Genomic DNA, 12,971 nt, shown 5'->3' with positions numbered 1-12,971 from the left:
CCAAAATATGGAAAAGTTGCAACATCACCACGTATACAAAGATGAGGTTTGTAAAAACAATGGTCTAAATGTGCCTATCTTCTAAAAATGTTGGCGACCACATTGACTCATCTTATTCTATTCACAGCAGCTCGAAATAGATCAGTTGACGTTAGACCAGTCCACTTTCTAAAATTGGCCAGCCAGGATATACGTCTACGTCCAGGGCCTCTCTCACCCTCAATCTTGCCTTGTAGAATCAACTGTAGAAGTCTTTTCCATTTTTTTATCTTCTTCTTAACGTGCCCCATCCCTAAGGACATTGGCGATCATCATGTCCCATTTGACTCTATCTGCAGCCTTTCTGAGAAGTTCTATTGACGTTTTCCCACTTAATGGTCTCAGATTCTTCAGCCAGGACTTGCGTCTTCTATCCGGTCCTCTTTTGCCTACCACCTTCCCTGGTATGACCAGCCACATCAATTCGTATTTCTCGTTTCTTAGTATGTGACCAAAGTAGCTCATTTTTCTTTTCTTTATAGTGTTGAGTATTTCTTTATCTTTTTCATTCTTCGTAGCGCTTCCGCATTTGTTATGTGTTGTGTCCAAGATATTTCCCACATTCTTCGATAACACCACATTTCAAAGTTCATGAGTTTGTTCTCTGTCGCCTCTGTAATTGTCCAGGCCTCAACTCCTAGCATCGTAGCATCTCAATACTCTAGTTCTAATTTCGATGTTGAGATTTCCATTGCATATTATTGCTTTTATCTTATTAACAGCACTTCTAGCTATCTCAATACGCCGTTTTATTTTTTTTATATGGGTCTGAATAATGGTCCTTGAAGAAAGTTGATAAACCCACTAGAGAAGCGTTCGAAATATTTTGCTGGCATAGAATGTTACGAATACCCTGGAACGCAAGAAGAACCGACGAGTCGATCCTTAGACATAGGTATCCAAAAAGGATCCGAAACATTGTTACCGAAAAAATCACTGATTACTTGGGTCATCTGGTACGTAGAGATGGTCTGGAGAAGCTTAAATTGCGGACATGGGAATGGTGCAAGGAGCGAGAAAACCAACATGTAGATCACATTACAAAAGAAGTTGGAGTCTCACATAACCCTTCATTCATAGTTTCAGAAGGCAGAGAAAGATGGAAACAAATCACGAAACATCATTGAAAATTCAAGATGGCACGAGGTTCGAACTGGACAACCGACTAGGAAGAAGAATATTGTATCTAGAAGCAATGGAAATATAGAGAATGACAACGTTGTTAAAATTTCTTTTAAATCTCTTTTGGATATTTTAAAGCATAATTCAATGACACTTTTGGAGCATTTTCAAAAACTCGTATAAGTCGTATACTGCACATAAGGAAAACTACTTAAGTGACTATCGGTTCCAATGTTGACATAATATATTCTTACGATATATTGACTTAACGTAGGATACTGATAATATTAAATGTATTTATTTATTTACTTTCTAGTTTTAGTTTCCTTTCACTATATGTTACATTTTTATATAATGTAGTTTTAATATTATCAGGTAAAACAATTTTCTATTCGTCGTATACTGAAACTACTTAATACTATTCTAAATATAAAAATCTGTTTTATTTATGTCCATATTGTACTTCTTTACAAGCAATCAAGACTTTATTGTTAAACAGTCGTTGCATCCCATAAAACTGCTTTCAAATAAATTGTTTCAGGGACACATTGATTTAAAGTTGCTTCATGCGTAATTGCATGCTTTGAATTGATAAATATAGGGGCGTCCGTTATAACGTTAAGTTACCAATGAATGTGATATAAACTTATTATGGGGTTGTATTAAAAAACTGTCTAGCATTTAGTTGCTGTCTTCTCAAATAATTAACAGAAAGTACGGCTGCGGCCATTGAATAGTTTACACCATCACATATCTAGTAGCCAATTTTGTGAATTTTTACCTCATTTAAATGCACATTTTACATCAAAGTGATGTTAATTACCAGTGGCGGACCCAGAATAGGTTGATTAAAATTAAAAGATAAATCTATTTTACAAAATGTAATAAAATGGAAATTATAGAATGAAGTTTTTTTGAATAAAGTGGATGATGTTCTTAATAACGACAATAAGGAAGTCTGCGTTAAAAATATCCATTTCATTTTAAATCTTTTTTCTATTAAATAATGATAAACAGTAACATTTGGTGGAAGCCCCATTATTGTCAATACAACTTTGCAATCTTCTGCTCATAGATAGCTCCAATCTCCTCATGTTATATTCAACAAGCTCCTCCCATGCCTGTTCAATTGCTTCTATAGTTAAATTTTATTCCGTTATCTAAGGTTTCTTTCATTTAATTTCTTTGTCAACTCTGTCCATACATTTTCAATGGGGTTAAGGTCTAGACTCCGGGAAGGCCATGGAAGAACACTAACATGAGTTTCTTCCAACCATTCTAGAACAATTCCATTCGTATGCACTGGGCGATTGTCATGTTGGAAGATGAAGTTGTTATTGGGGAATCTCTGCATCACTGATAGCAACATTATGTTCTTAAGAATATGTTTGTTATATAATTCTATTAATTTTTCTTCTATATGAGAAGAAACGCCCGAGTTTTCAGCACTTATCCATCCAACATACCTTCACCGAGAATCCTCCACTATTTCTTAAATGCTGAGTATACTGTTCATCAAACATATGAGTTCTCGGTCTATAAACTCTTATTCGACCATTGCTGTATAACTGACACACTTTTTGATCGGAAAATGCAACGTTAGAACAAAAGTTGTCTTCACGGTTTATGAATTCATTACAAAATGCAACTCGTCTTCTCATTTGCTTTAATTCTTCTACGTGCAGTGCGAATGTTGCCCGGAAACGCTGTCTCTTTGCTAGATTTTTTAACTGTGGCAAAGGAACTTCTCTCAGATAATCTACATCACCTCATCTTGTTGCCCTGTCCTCTGCACTACCCAATCGTGTTATACAATAAAAATGATCCCATCTTTGTTTGATTTTCCATATGTTCTATCTAGCTCAGATTCACATCTGCAGCAACTTGCCTTAGTTAATAACCTTTTTTGAGTTTGGCAATTGCTCTTGTTTTCTGCGCGTCATTCAAATGTATTCTAGGCATTTTGGAGGCGTTTAATTGCTTTTTATTTTATTATTCAATACGCGCGAGATTCTGGACAAGCACTTTTAGTAAATCCGTACGATACTGTGATTTTACAGTATTACAATGTAAAAATGAAGGTATAAGCTATTCAGTACATATAAATGTTCAAACCTATTATAAGCCAGCGTCCTATTTATAGATCTTTGAAAATTTTATTTTTTTTTTCAACCCCTAAAATTTGTTTAAATTTAAATAAAAAAAAATCTAACAGTTTGTCTGAAAAAGGAAACATAGGACAATTGAAGACAAGGTATGGATGTATAAAATATGTCTAAAATTTATACTCATGTATTATGACGAAACCAGAGCAAATAGGAACAGAATCAATATCATGACTTTAAAAATAATAACAGGTATGACTTATATAACAGTGTAAGGGACTGAGAAATTTGACGACATAGATAAGAAAGAAACGGGGAAATATCTTCTAATAGTCAATAAACATCAAACGTGAAAAAGTTCAAACACGGTAACAAAAGAACTAAGTTTATTTTTTAAATTAAATAATTGAAATAGATATACCACACAGCCTGTCATTTATAATTTTGTAAGGTCGTACTTTCTGATATTAAATCACTGGACAATTTACGTTATAACCTATGGAATTCCCGAAACTGTCGCATCAAATATGCTGTTAGATGGTTTCAGTGCTACCATGATACCATGGTAAATTAAAAATCATCCTTAGAATTTTTGATTTGAAGCTTTGAATAATTTCTATATTGATATTGGTGGCGGTTTCTCATAATTTTCTTTCATATGTCTTTCTATACTTTAGTAGTGTGTATGGACATAGAGGCCCAGAATCAACAATAGCGGAATAGGCGAGTATTAAGAGCGGCTTATCATGGCTAATAATGGTAAATGTTCCTTATTGTTTACACATGTCAATAATAAAAACATAAGTTTCTAATGACTTTTTAGTGATTTTTTTCTTACAGCCTATTTTTTTCGCTTCTCCCAGGAAGTTTGGTTCATATTTAGAGAATATTTTCTTAGAGCATCATGTCCATATGAAACATCGGCGACTGCCTTGCTTAAAACATTGTTACATTGATTCCAGTCTTGGACTGCTTGCATAAATGTTGTCAAACCTGTCCAATATCGCAAATTCCTCAACCATGAGAGTTTCTTCTATTCTATGTATGTATTCCTCTCCTTTGATTTTATTATTGATAATTAGCCAAAATAACTCATTTCTTGGTCCTCTGATTATATGTCCAAGATATTCTAGTTTACGTCTGTTCCATAATGTCCTATTCTTCTAAGAACTTCTCCGTTTCTGGCTCTGCTAGTCTACGGTATTTTGAGTAATCTTCGATACAACCACATCTGAAAAGCCTCAACTTTATTTATGATGTTGGCGTTCAATGTCAAGTTTCACATCCACATAAAAGTACAGACCATACTGTAAACTTTTCACGGATTTCTACGGAGGTATTGGATAATAGAAGCCTACATTTTGGAAATGTGTCTGGTCTGATCAATTCTAAATCTCATTAAGAAGGACGAATTAAAATTTTTGGGTAATCCAACATCCAAGGCATTAGAGCCATTATACTCTTTCCTTCCAGCGTCCGATGGTTTAATTCCAGTTGGGTTGGACCGACATTCACTTTACTTGTCACCATGTGTTTAGTTTTATGGAAGTTTATCGACATTTTCCAATTTATGCATTCTATATCAACTCTGTTGAATAGTTCTATACTGGCGTTGTATTTCTTTTTTTTACAGTAAAATGCTGAGGCGAGCGTCACGAAACTAGCGCTACAAGATGGCGTCATCACGGGTAGGATCACAAAATAGCGGTTTTTCACATCGATTCACTATTCTCGACCAATTCGTTGTTTCTAGTCATTATATATTTACTCTAAGCAGATATAAATTAAAAACTGCATGAGAAATAACTAACAAAATACAGACATTCAATGAAAATTAAAAAATTAAAAGTATGTCTTTCAATAAAAGATAGTAAAACCAACAGAAAAATAAAAGATTGATACCAAAATTTGATTTGTAACGATTCTTGACCGTCAAAATTTAAAAGTCGTCATAAATGTCATCCAATTACAATATAAAATTGTCTGTTTAATAACGCCCGATTTCATAAACAATTTAAAGTGAACATTAAATAAATAAAAAGTCACTTTACTTTAAGTGTAAATTTCAGTTTCATAATACTACGACCCAACTTTAATTCAAATGGTAGAAATTTGTCAATTAACTTGTCGTCTTTGTCTTACTTCAATTTTGTTTAAAATTACCAAAGTTTATTTTATAGATGAAAAGAACTGCAGGTATTATGAAACCGGGTGTGGCACTAAAGTGTACTTTAGTCTAAAGTGAACATTAGTTGAAGTTTAATTTAGGTTGTCATTATGAAATCGGTCTTTAATTTTTATTCTATACAATTCTCGTTTTAAAGTTGAACTCTCATATTCATACTTTGAAAGAAATTTCTAGATCACACATATTAAATATGGCTTTTTACGAAATGGTAGTAACACTGAACAATTGGGAGAGTCCATTTACCTGACGAGGAGAGTCCGTTATACAACATGTAAACTTTTTCATTTTTATTAAAATCTATAAAAATAGTAAAATTACTTCATTCAATTTTAAACATATTACTTATTTAAATTTTAAAAATACAAAAAACATAGTATGAAACTTCGCGCTAGTCTACAATACCGCCTACTGAACGACTTTTTTCAGCTAGAATCGCAGTATTCTCTGCTTATCGTATATTGTAAATTATATCTCTTCCTATGGTGATTCCTTTTTGATCTTTTAAAGCCTCCCAAACTATTTTCTCAGAATACACGTTTAAGTATTAGCACTGATTATAAACCACACCATGTGTGGTTTATAATCAATGGTATTAGTTAAAGTATTAAATAAAGTAAATAGTTTCATGTTCTGTAAGGCATTAAATATTTTGGTATGCTGTACGCGATAAAACGCCTTTAATGAAACAGATATATGCGGGTTTTCTTACTTCCCAATTTCGTTGAAGGGATGTTGCCAAAGAAAATTGCTCTTTTCTAGTTCCAAGGCACCTCTGGAACCCAAACTACAGGTGACTAATTATTTCTTTACACTTATTAATTCTATTTAGAATATGGAATAATATTTTAACGGCATGACTCATCAAACTAATGAGTTTACAATCGCTACATTTCTTATCGTTTGGTTTCTTTGGGAGAAGAATAAAGATCGATTTTATTCAGTTCGATAGAATTTCACTGATATTATATATTTTATTGAATAGTTCTTTTATATTGTCACCTGAAAGTAATTTCAGCAATTTACTGTATATTTGATTTGGCCCACTGGCTGGACCACTTGGTCCAGCATTTAAAATTAATGACTGCAATAGGGAGTATCGTACAGATATAATATTGAAGTATTATAGAAAAAAAAAAAGAAATATGGAGAGGAAGATAAAAGGAGATATGTTATACCGACTTGAACCTACATGAAAAATAAAAATTGTACTGATTAGAACCTAGAATATAATAGACATTACACATTTTCAAAATTTTTATCATTTTAGTAGGAGTTCAGTCTTTGTTACACCATCCACTTGATCTCCATTTAAATTGTCCTTTTTCTATTTAATGCAATTCTATTGCTATTCACACACACACATATCTATGCGTCATTTTAAGTAACTGATTTTTTTTGTTTTTAACGGCTTATCATTTTTTACTAGCTAAATGACTGTTTCCAATACCAGTTTAGTTTTCTCTCCAACATTTTCATCCTTGAGATATTTTCATGGATATACTCTATGACTTTTATTAGCTCCAATGGTGGTCTACGCGACAATTACTCGTATACGTACGGCATCTTTTATCCTTACTGAAACTTTCTGTTTCCTTTTTCAAAAATAGCCGTTTGGGAAGATAGGGTCATTTACATCACCTAGAGCACGATCTAGATTACCGATACGGCATCAGTTAAAGCACCCGATATAAGTAAAAAACTGGTACAGTTCATATCTAAAATATTATACAATAGTAAACATACGAGTATTGTTCCAGAAATGAACATATTCTTTCAAAATATAAAATAAAAATGTAATTCTTTATACTTGTCTTAGTGTAGAATAACTAAGTCACTTCATCAAGTTTGTTCGCGACACCCTGGCGTCGGACCCTCTTAAATATTTTTTCACACCCAAATAAAATAGGAGTAATCTTTACGCATCAAGTAGTGTTTTATCAGTTCATTCTCACACACCGCCCTTGAGGCATTGAATTTTTAAACACTCTCAATTCACGTATTAAATATTTCTTTCCGCCGAAATCGGGCATTTTCTCATACCGGGTTTTCTCTTAAGTGTTATAAAGAAAGAATTATTTGATATTGTATATTACGCTACGGCCGTGTTGGGCCTCTCTACTCTAAAAAGATTTAATTATAAATCGATAAACTCAAAAGTGATTTTATTTCTCTGGAGCTATATTTGCTCATATTAAGAATCCTTATTCTTTTAAACGGTTGCATTTTATAATCATTGTACAAGTGTCTAGTTCTATAAAACTTTTTCGTTTGATTTAAAAGTTTTATAAAATAATCTTCTATTGAATTATGATAATGTTTTAAAATTTTCACCAATTCATTATTTATTAAAGGTTCACAACTTTCACACCAACATTTGCCTTTTATTTCGTCAAATAGTTTTTCCAATTCTGTTTTAATTTGAGATTTGTGGCAATTGAGCATCTCTTTGAACGGTCTTTCTAAGAAGAGTACTGATTTTAAAAATAAAGGTTTATAAATTTAATGAATTTCAATGGACCTTAATCAGCAAAATTTTTCGAGGAAGAGAAAATGGAACCATGAATTAGGCGAATCTTCTGAAGGATCAGAAAACGAAGTTGAAAATGTTTTTAGTTTTTCTTTTAAGAACACCTGTGCCATTTGTGAACCTTTATTTTTAAAATCAGTACTCTTCTTAGAAAGACCGTTCAAAGAGATGCTCAATTGCCACAAATCTCAAATTAAAACAGAATTGGAAAAACTATTTGACGAAATAAAAGGCAAATGTTGGTGTGAAAGTTGTGAACCTTTAATAAATAATGAATTGGTGAAAATTTTAAAGAATCCTTATCCTTCAACGGTCACTGAAGAACCAAACCTATGGAGATACATCCATTCACAAGTCCTTTGAAGTAAGGCTTGGAATCAAAAGATTTCCAACCCTCGAATGTAGGTAGCCAGTTACAAGGCTCCTTCAAGTATGTAATTACATTTTAATCTATAATAAAATGATACTAGATATAAGATAGAAGAGATTAAGGAAATATCTCTTAGATAAAATCAACATAGCAAGGACTAAAAACGGTACGGCAAACTTACCTGAATGATAATAATGTTTTCCAATAAATTCTAACGTAGAAGTCCTACAAGAAAGAAAAACATCTCACACGACATCAATATTTAAGCAGGATGATCGAGATAAATACGAAATCTACACAGGTAAGTCGTAATGCTAACAAAAGCTATAGTATATAAAAAAATTCTAAAACTTAATCGATAGAAGGAAATTAAAGGAATGAGCAGCGACGAACAAACAGGTTTGTCGGCGGGGAAATCGTGTATAAGGGACATAATATACAATCCAACAAGTAATAGTTAAAAAGAGAGCGAAGAGTAAATCCGTTCATATGACAATTGTAAATTTGAGAAAATCTTATGATGCAGTGCCAAGAAGGAAAGATGGTGGAAAACATACAGATAACAATAAAATTGTGATAAAGTTATGCACTACAAGATATGCAAAACACTATTTGCAACTTTTAAGATATCAAAATAAGACTTTCCCAAGACTGCTGTACATTCCCAACACCGTTTAAAATTTATCTAAAATACATCCCACAACCATGGATACTAATACCAAAGGACGGGAATAGCAATCCGAGAGGAACACCTGTATAACCTAGACTTTGTTGACCAAGTCGTTATGGCTCAGGACGAAGATGATCTAGTATTTATGTTAAGGAAACTAACAGGTATGTTAAGATTATATTTATTAAAACAGGTCTCAAAACAAATTGTAAAACAATAGAATATCTTTCAACCTGTAACGAACAGATACCGAACTGATACCAGTCTAACAATTGGGAGGATATCGAAATTATTGACACCGAACATTTTAAATATCTGGGTTCACAACCCAGATGAAAAAATTACACAATACAAATGCGAGTAAATAAATAGGTTATGTTATTAGAGAAGAAATAATAGAAACATCAAGTATTAAAAGATGTAAAAACATCAAAACTCACAGTTAAAGCAGTTAAAGTCAAAAGAATTGCATCCGCATCATTTTTTCCTTTTTGTTTCTTTTGAGTTTATTGCAGATACAAGCTGTCATTAAACACTAAGTAAAATTAGGCGAAAATATTTTTATCCTAACGATAAAAACAAAACTCTTTTAAATCGAAAAAGAAGTGTATAATTTCTTGAATTAAAAAGATAGGTGCAGAATTCCTATTAAAGAATTTACAGTGTAGGATTACAAATTTAAACAATATATTGTGTATATAAATCAAGTAATTTTTAAAATTCACTTAAATATAGAACAATGCCCATTTTTTAATATAATTAAAACATAGAATTTAATTAAATAAATTTAGAAGAAATTTAATTTTAGTTTTGAAAATAGGTACACTTTATTTTATTTGAAATTTGAAAATGCATATAATAATATTATGTTTGATATGTCTCGGGCCGAAAACTACATTTTTGCATGAACAATAATTTAATTAAACATGATTAAACAAAATAATATGACAAAGAATAAAGCTAATACGATAGTAGAAAATTGTTTGTGATAATGCACATAATAGCAAATAGTGATTCATTATTTAATTATTTCGCGAAATACGATGTAGAAACGCAAAAAATTAAACGCCATAAGATGTATAAAGATTGAGGCGAATACCTTTCAAAATTTTCATTTATTGCTTTTATTTATAAATAATCTTTACAAAAAATATTCTTACCGTAAGTTAAGGTGCTGAGAGTAAAAAGTTGTTAAAAACACAACACCGGGTACTACTTCCACTTGCAAAGAGAGTTTAAAAACTAAAGTGCAATATGACACCAAACCGCCAGTTGTTGTCTTGATATGGTTTAATAACAGGGCACAATACAGAATTTTGCCGGTGTCACGCCACTTTTAGGCTAGGTCAGTAAGGGAATAGACATGCGCAGGAAAGGGTTTTACGTGGGGGCTACAGGAAGAGGTTGATTTCATAATGATTTTATTTTTATTTTCTGGATGGCGCAGCGTTGGGTATGTGAGACGAGGCATTGGCGTACTTATTTTAGGATAACGGTTTTTTTCAGAATTCTTCCCACCGGCTCTTAGTTTTTATTTTGGTAATTATTTAAAAAAATTGCTGAAATAAGTACGTCGGTCAAAGCTCTTCTTTTTTCCTCTTTTTGTGGGTTACTAAGGAGGGGGGGGTGTAAAATCAAATTCGGCAATCTCCCATTTCCATAATTTTGGGAAACCGCGAAAAACTGTAGAAACTGACAAAATTAAATTAAAACAATAAAACTGATGAAGAATGATAGAAAATTTGGTCTGTGATCGGGTGTCCAGAAAGAGGAGCTTAAGAAATTATTTCTTTTCCTTTTGATATTGAATAATATATCACTTAAACTAAAATATCAGGAAGTTCGGCACAGTATATTGCTTTATAAAGAATATATTTACAGGTTTCGACAGACTCTAACTCTGGAACAGGATCCTCCAAGTAGTTCTCGTTTGCTTCTTGTTCATAACTTTGAAAGAGCTCTTTGTAGTAGTTAAGCTGATCGAGTTGTATCCAGTCTAAACCAAAATGTTTGGTCAAACGATTTCGCACATTACACAGTTTTAGTTTATTAACTTTGTGAGTATCGGGGATAAGTTTTTCTGTATTGATCATGCCAATTTGTTTGCCTTTTCGTGTGATATTTACAAAAGATCCGAAATCGTTTTTGTAATGAAGTTCAAGCTTCACGAACAAGAAGTTCGTGAGCACAATCAAACAAAGAAAGCTTGAATATCTAGGCCACATATTGAGACACGATAAGTACCGTCTACTGCAATTGATTGTCCAGGGGAAAGTAGATGGTAAGTGAGGGCCAGGCAAGAGAAGACACTCGTGGCTCCAAAATCTGCGGAAGTGGTTCGGGCTCACATCGGTCGAACTATTCAGAAGCGCCGCAAACAAGATCAAAATTGCAATGTTGATAGCCAACGTTCGCAACGGACAGGGCACTTGAAGAAGAAGAATGAAGTTCACCTCGTATTAAAACACTTCCTGTCTTACATCGTTTTAAAATGTATCTTTTACATTCCTTAAACTAAAAACCCCATGCTCCTACTGGTTTAAGAACCTCTTAAACAGCAGACTTCCAATCGTAAACACAGGTTTGTTTCATATCAACGACCGTAGATAATTCGGAAATAATTTCCGTGTATTCGCCAGGTATCGTTACTACTTCTCGTTTTCGTAAATTCTTCTCAATTTGAACTCTATCGGATGCTAAGAATGAGTGGCCAACTACAAAAAAACTAACTCAAATAATTTAACATGGTGGTGCGCTCTCGGCTAGCCATTTGTCCAGCAGCATGAAAATACATTTTTCTTTTAAAGTGGAGACTTTGAGGAACTTTCAACAACAGTAAAGTTATAAAAATAAAGCTGCCTTGAATAATAAGCACCTTGATCAGGAACTTTGGGGAGGACCAAATTTTTTTGGCCGTCAAACGACAAAGTGACTAGGTCTTCTCTGTTTTCTTGAAGAAATTGGAAAAATCCTTCGCTCGAAGTTTGTGGAGCCATTTTTCTCGTATTTAATGCGTTCACCTAGCTCTAAACATTTTGAGCAAACGTCTGTTCTTGGAGTTTTAAAGCTCAAATTATATTTTCTGTTTAATATATAGCGAAAATACGATCTCTTCACAGCCTCCGATGGAATTGTCTGAGCAGTGTAGATTAAATACAATTTTGAGACGCTGAGTTCAGATGAAAGATACATTCTTTTCGTCACTAAACGGCAGTAATAGGATTCAGTACATTTTAATTGGTTTATAAAATTTTGCACTCCTTCCAGTTTATTCCGATATTTCGCAGTTTTTCGATCACCACCTCGGCGTTCAATCGGTACTTGTCCTCTTTCAGTAAATCGTTTTATCACATAGGAAAGCCTGTGTTTTGTTATCCCTAGCACGTTGAAAAAAGCTGCTTGGCACACTGGAGCTTTCTCCGTGGATAAAAAAATAACGGATGAAACATTTTACCTGGTGGGTGCTTCTTTGGAGAATACTTTTAATTCTTCGGCCGACGACGGACAGTCCAAATAAAAACATTTTGAGTCGCTTTATCTTTGGACTAAACTATGAAATTTTTGTATATCGTTCATTTTCAGCAAGCAGCACTTATATGTTTTTTAATTGTGACCATATGTTGGGTATATATAATGATAACGGTCTCAGAATCACAAACTTTGCGTTTGTGATTCTGAGAACATTTCGTAAGAACATGGTAATAGCTGGGACACGATTTCTCCATAAAGATATACATAATGGAACTTGGAAATCTCTTGATAATGCAACGGTTAACCAAATAGATCATATAATCGTGATGCAAGACACTGCTCTAACTTATTAGATGTTAGGCCTTTTAGAGGAACAAACATAGATAGTGATCACTATTTAGTTAAAGCACGATTTAAAGAGAGAATATTCAATTTAAAAAAGGAGATCGACAAAAGGAGAAAAAATCTACATTAATAAA

At 33.0% G+C, this 12,971-nt stretch overlaps 1 protein-coding gene across 1 annotated transcript in view; it reads right to left on the bottom strand.

Annotated features, from left to right (window-relative positions):
- The window catches only part of fabp (fatty acid binding protein), a 73,798-nt gene extending 63,460 nt beyond the window's left edge, over positions 1 to 10,338 (bottom strand). Inside the window, exon 1 of the mRNA XM_072522959.1 lies at positions 10,182 to 10,338. The gene's annotated coding sequence lies outside the window, so the exon portion shown is untranslated. The remainder of the gene's footprint in view (positions 1 to 10,181) is intronic.
- Between the last annotated feature and the right edge of the window lie 2,633 nt (positions 10,339 to 12,971).

This window comes from Diabrotica undecimpunctata, chromosome 2, assembly GCF_040954645.1.
Source record: "Diabrotica undecimpunctata isolate CICGRU chromosome 2, icDiaUnde3, whole genome shotgun sequence".
NCBI lineage: Eukaryota > Metazoa > Arthropoda > Insecta > Coleoptera > Chrysomelidae > Diabrotica > Diabrotica undecimpunctata.
This window is presented reverse-complemented; position numbering and strand designations above follow the sequence as displayed.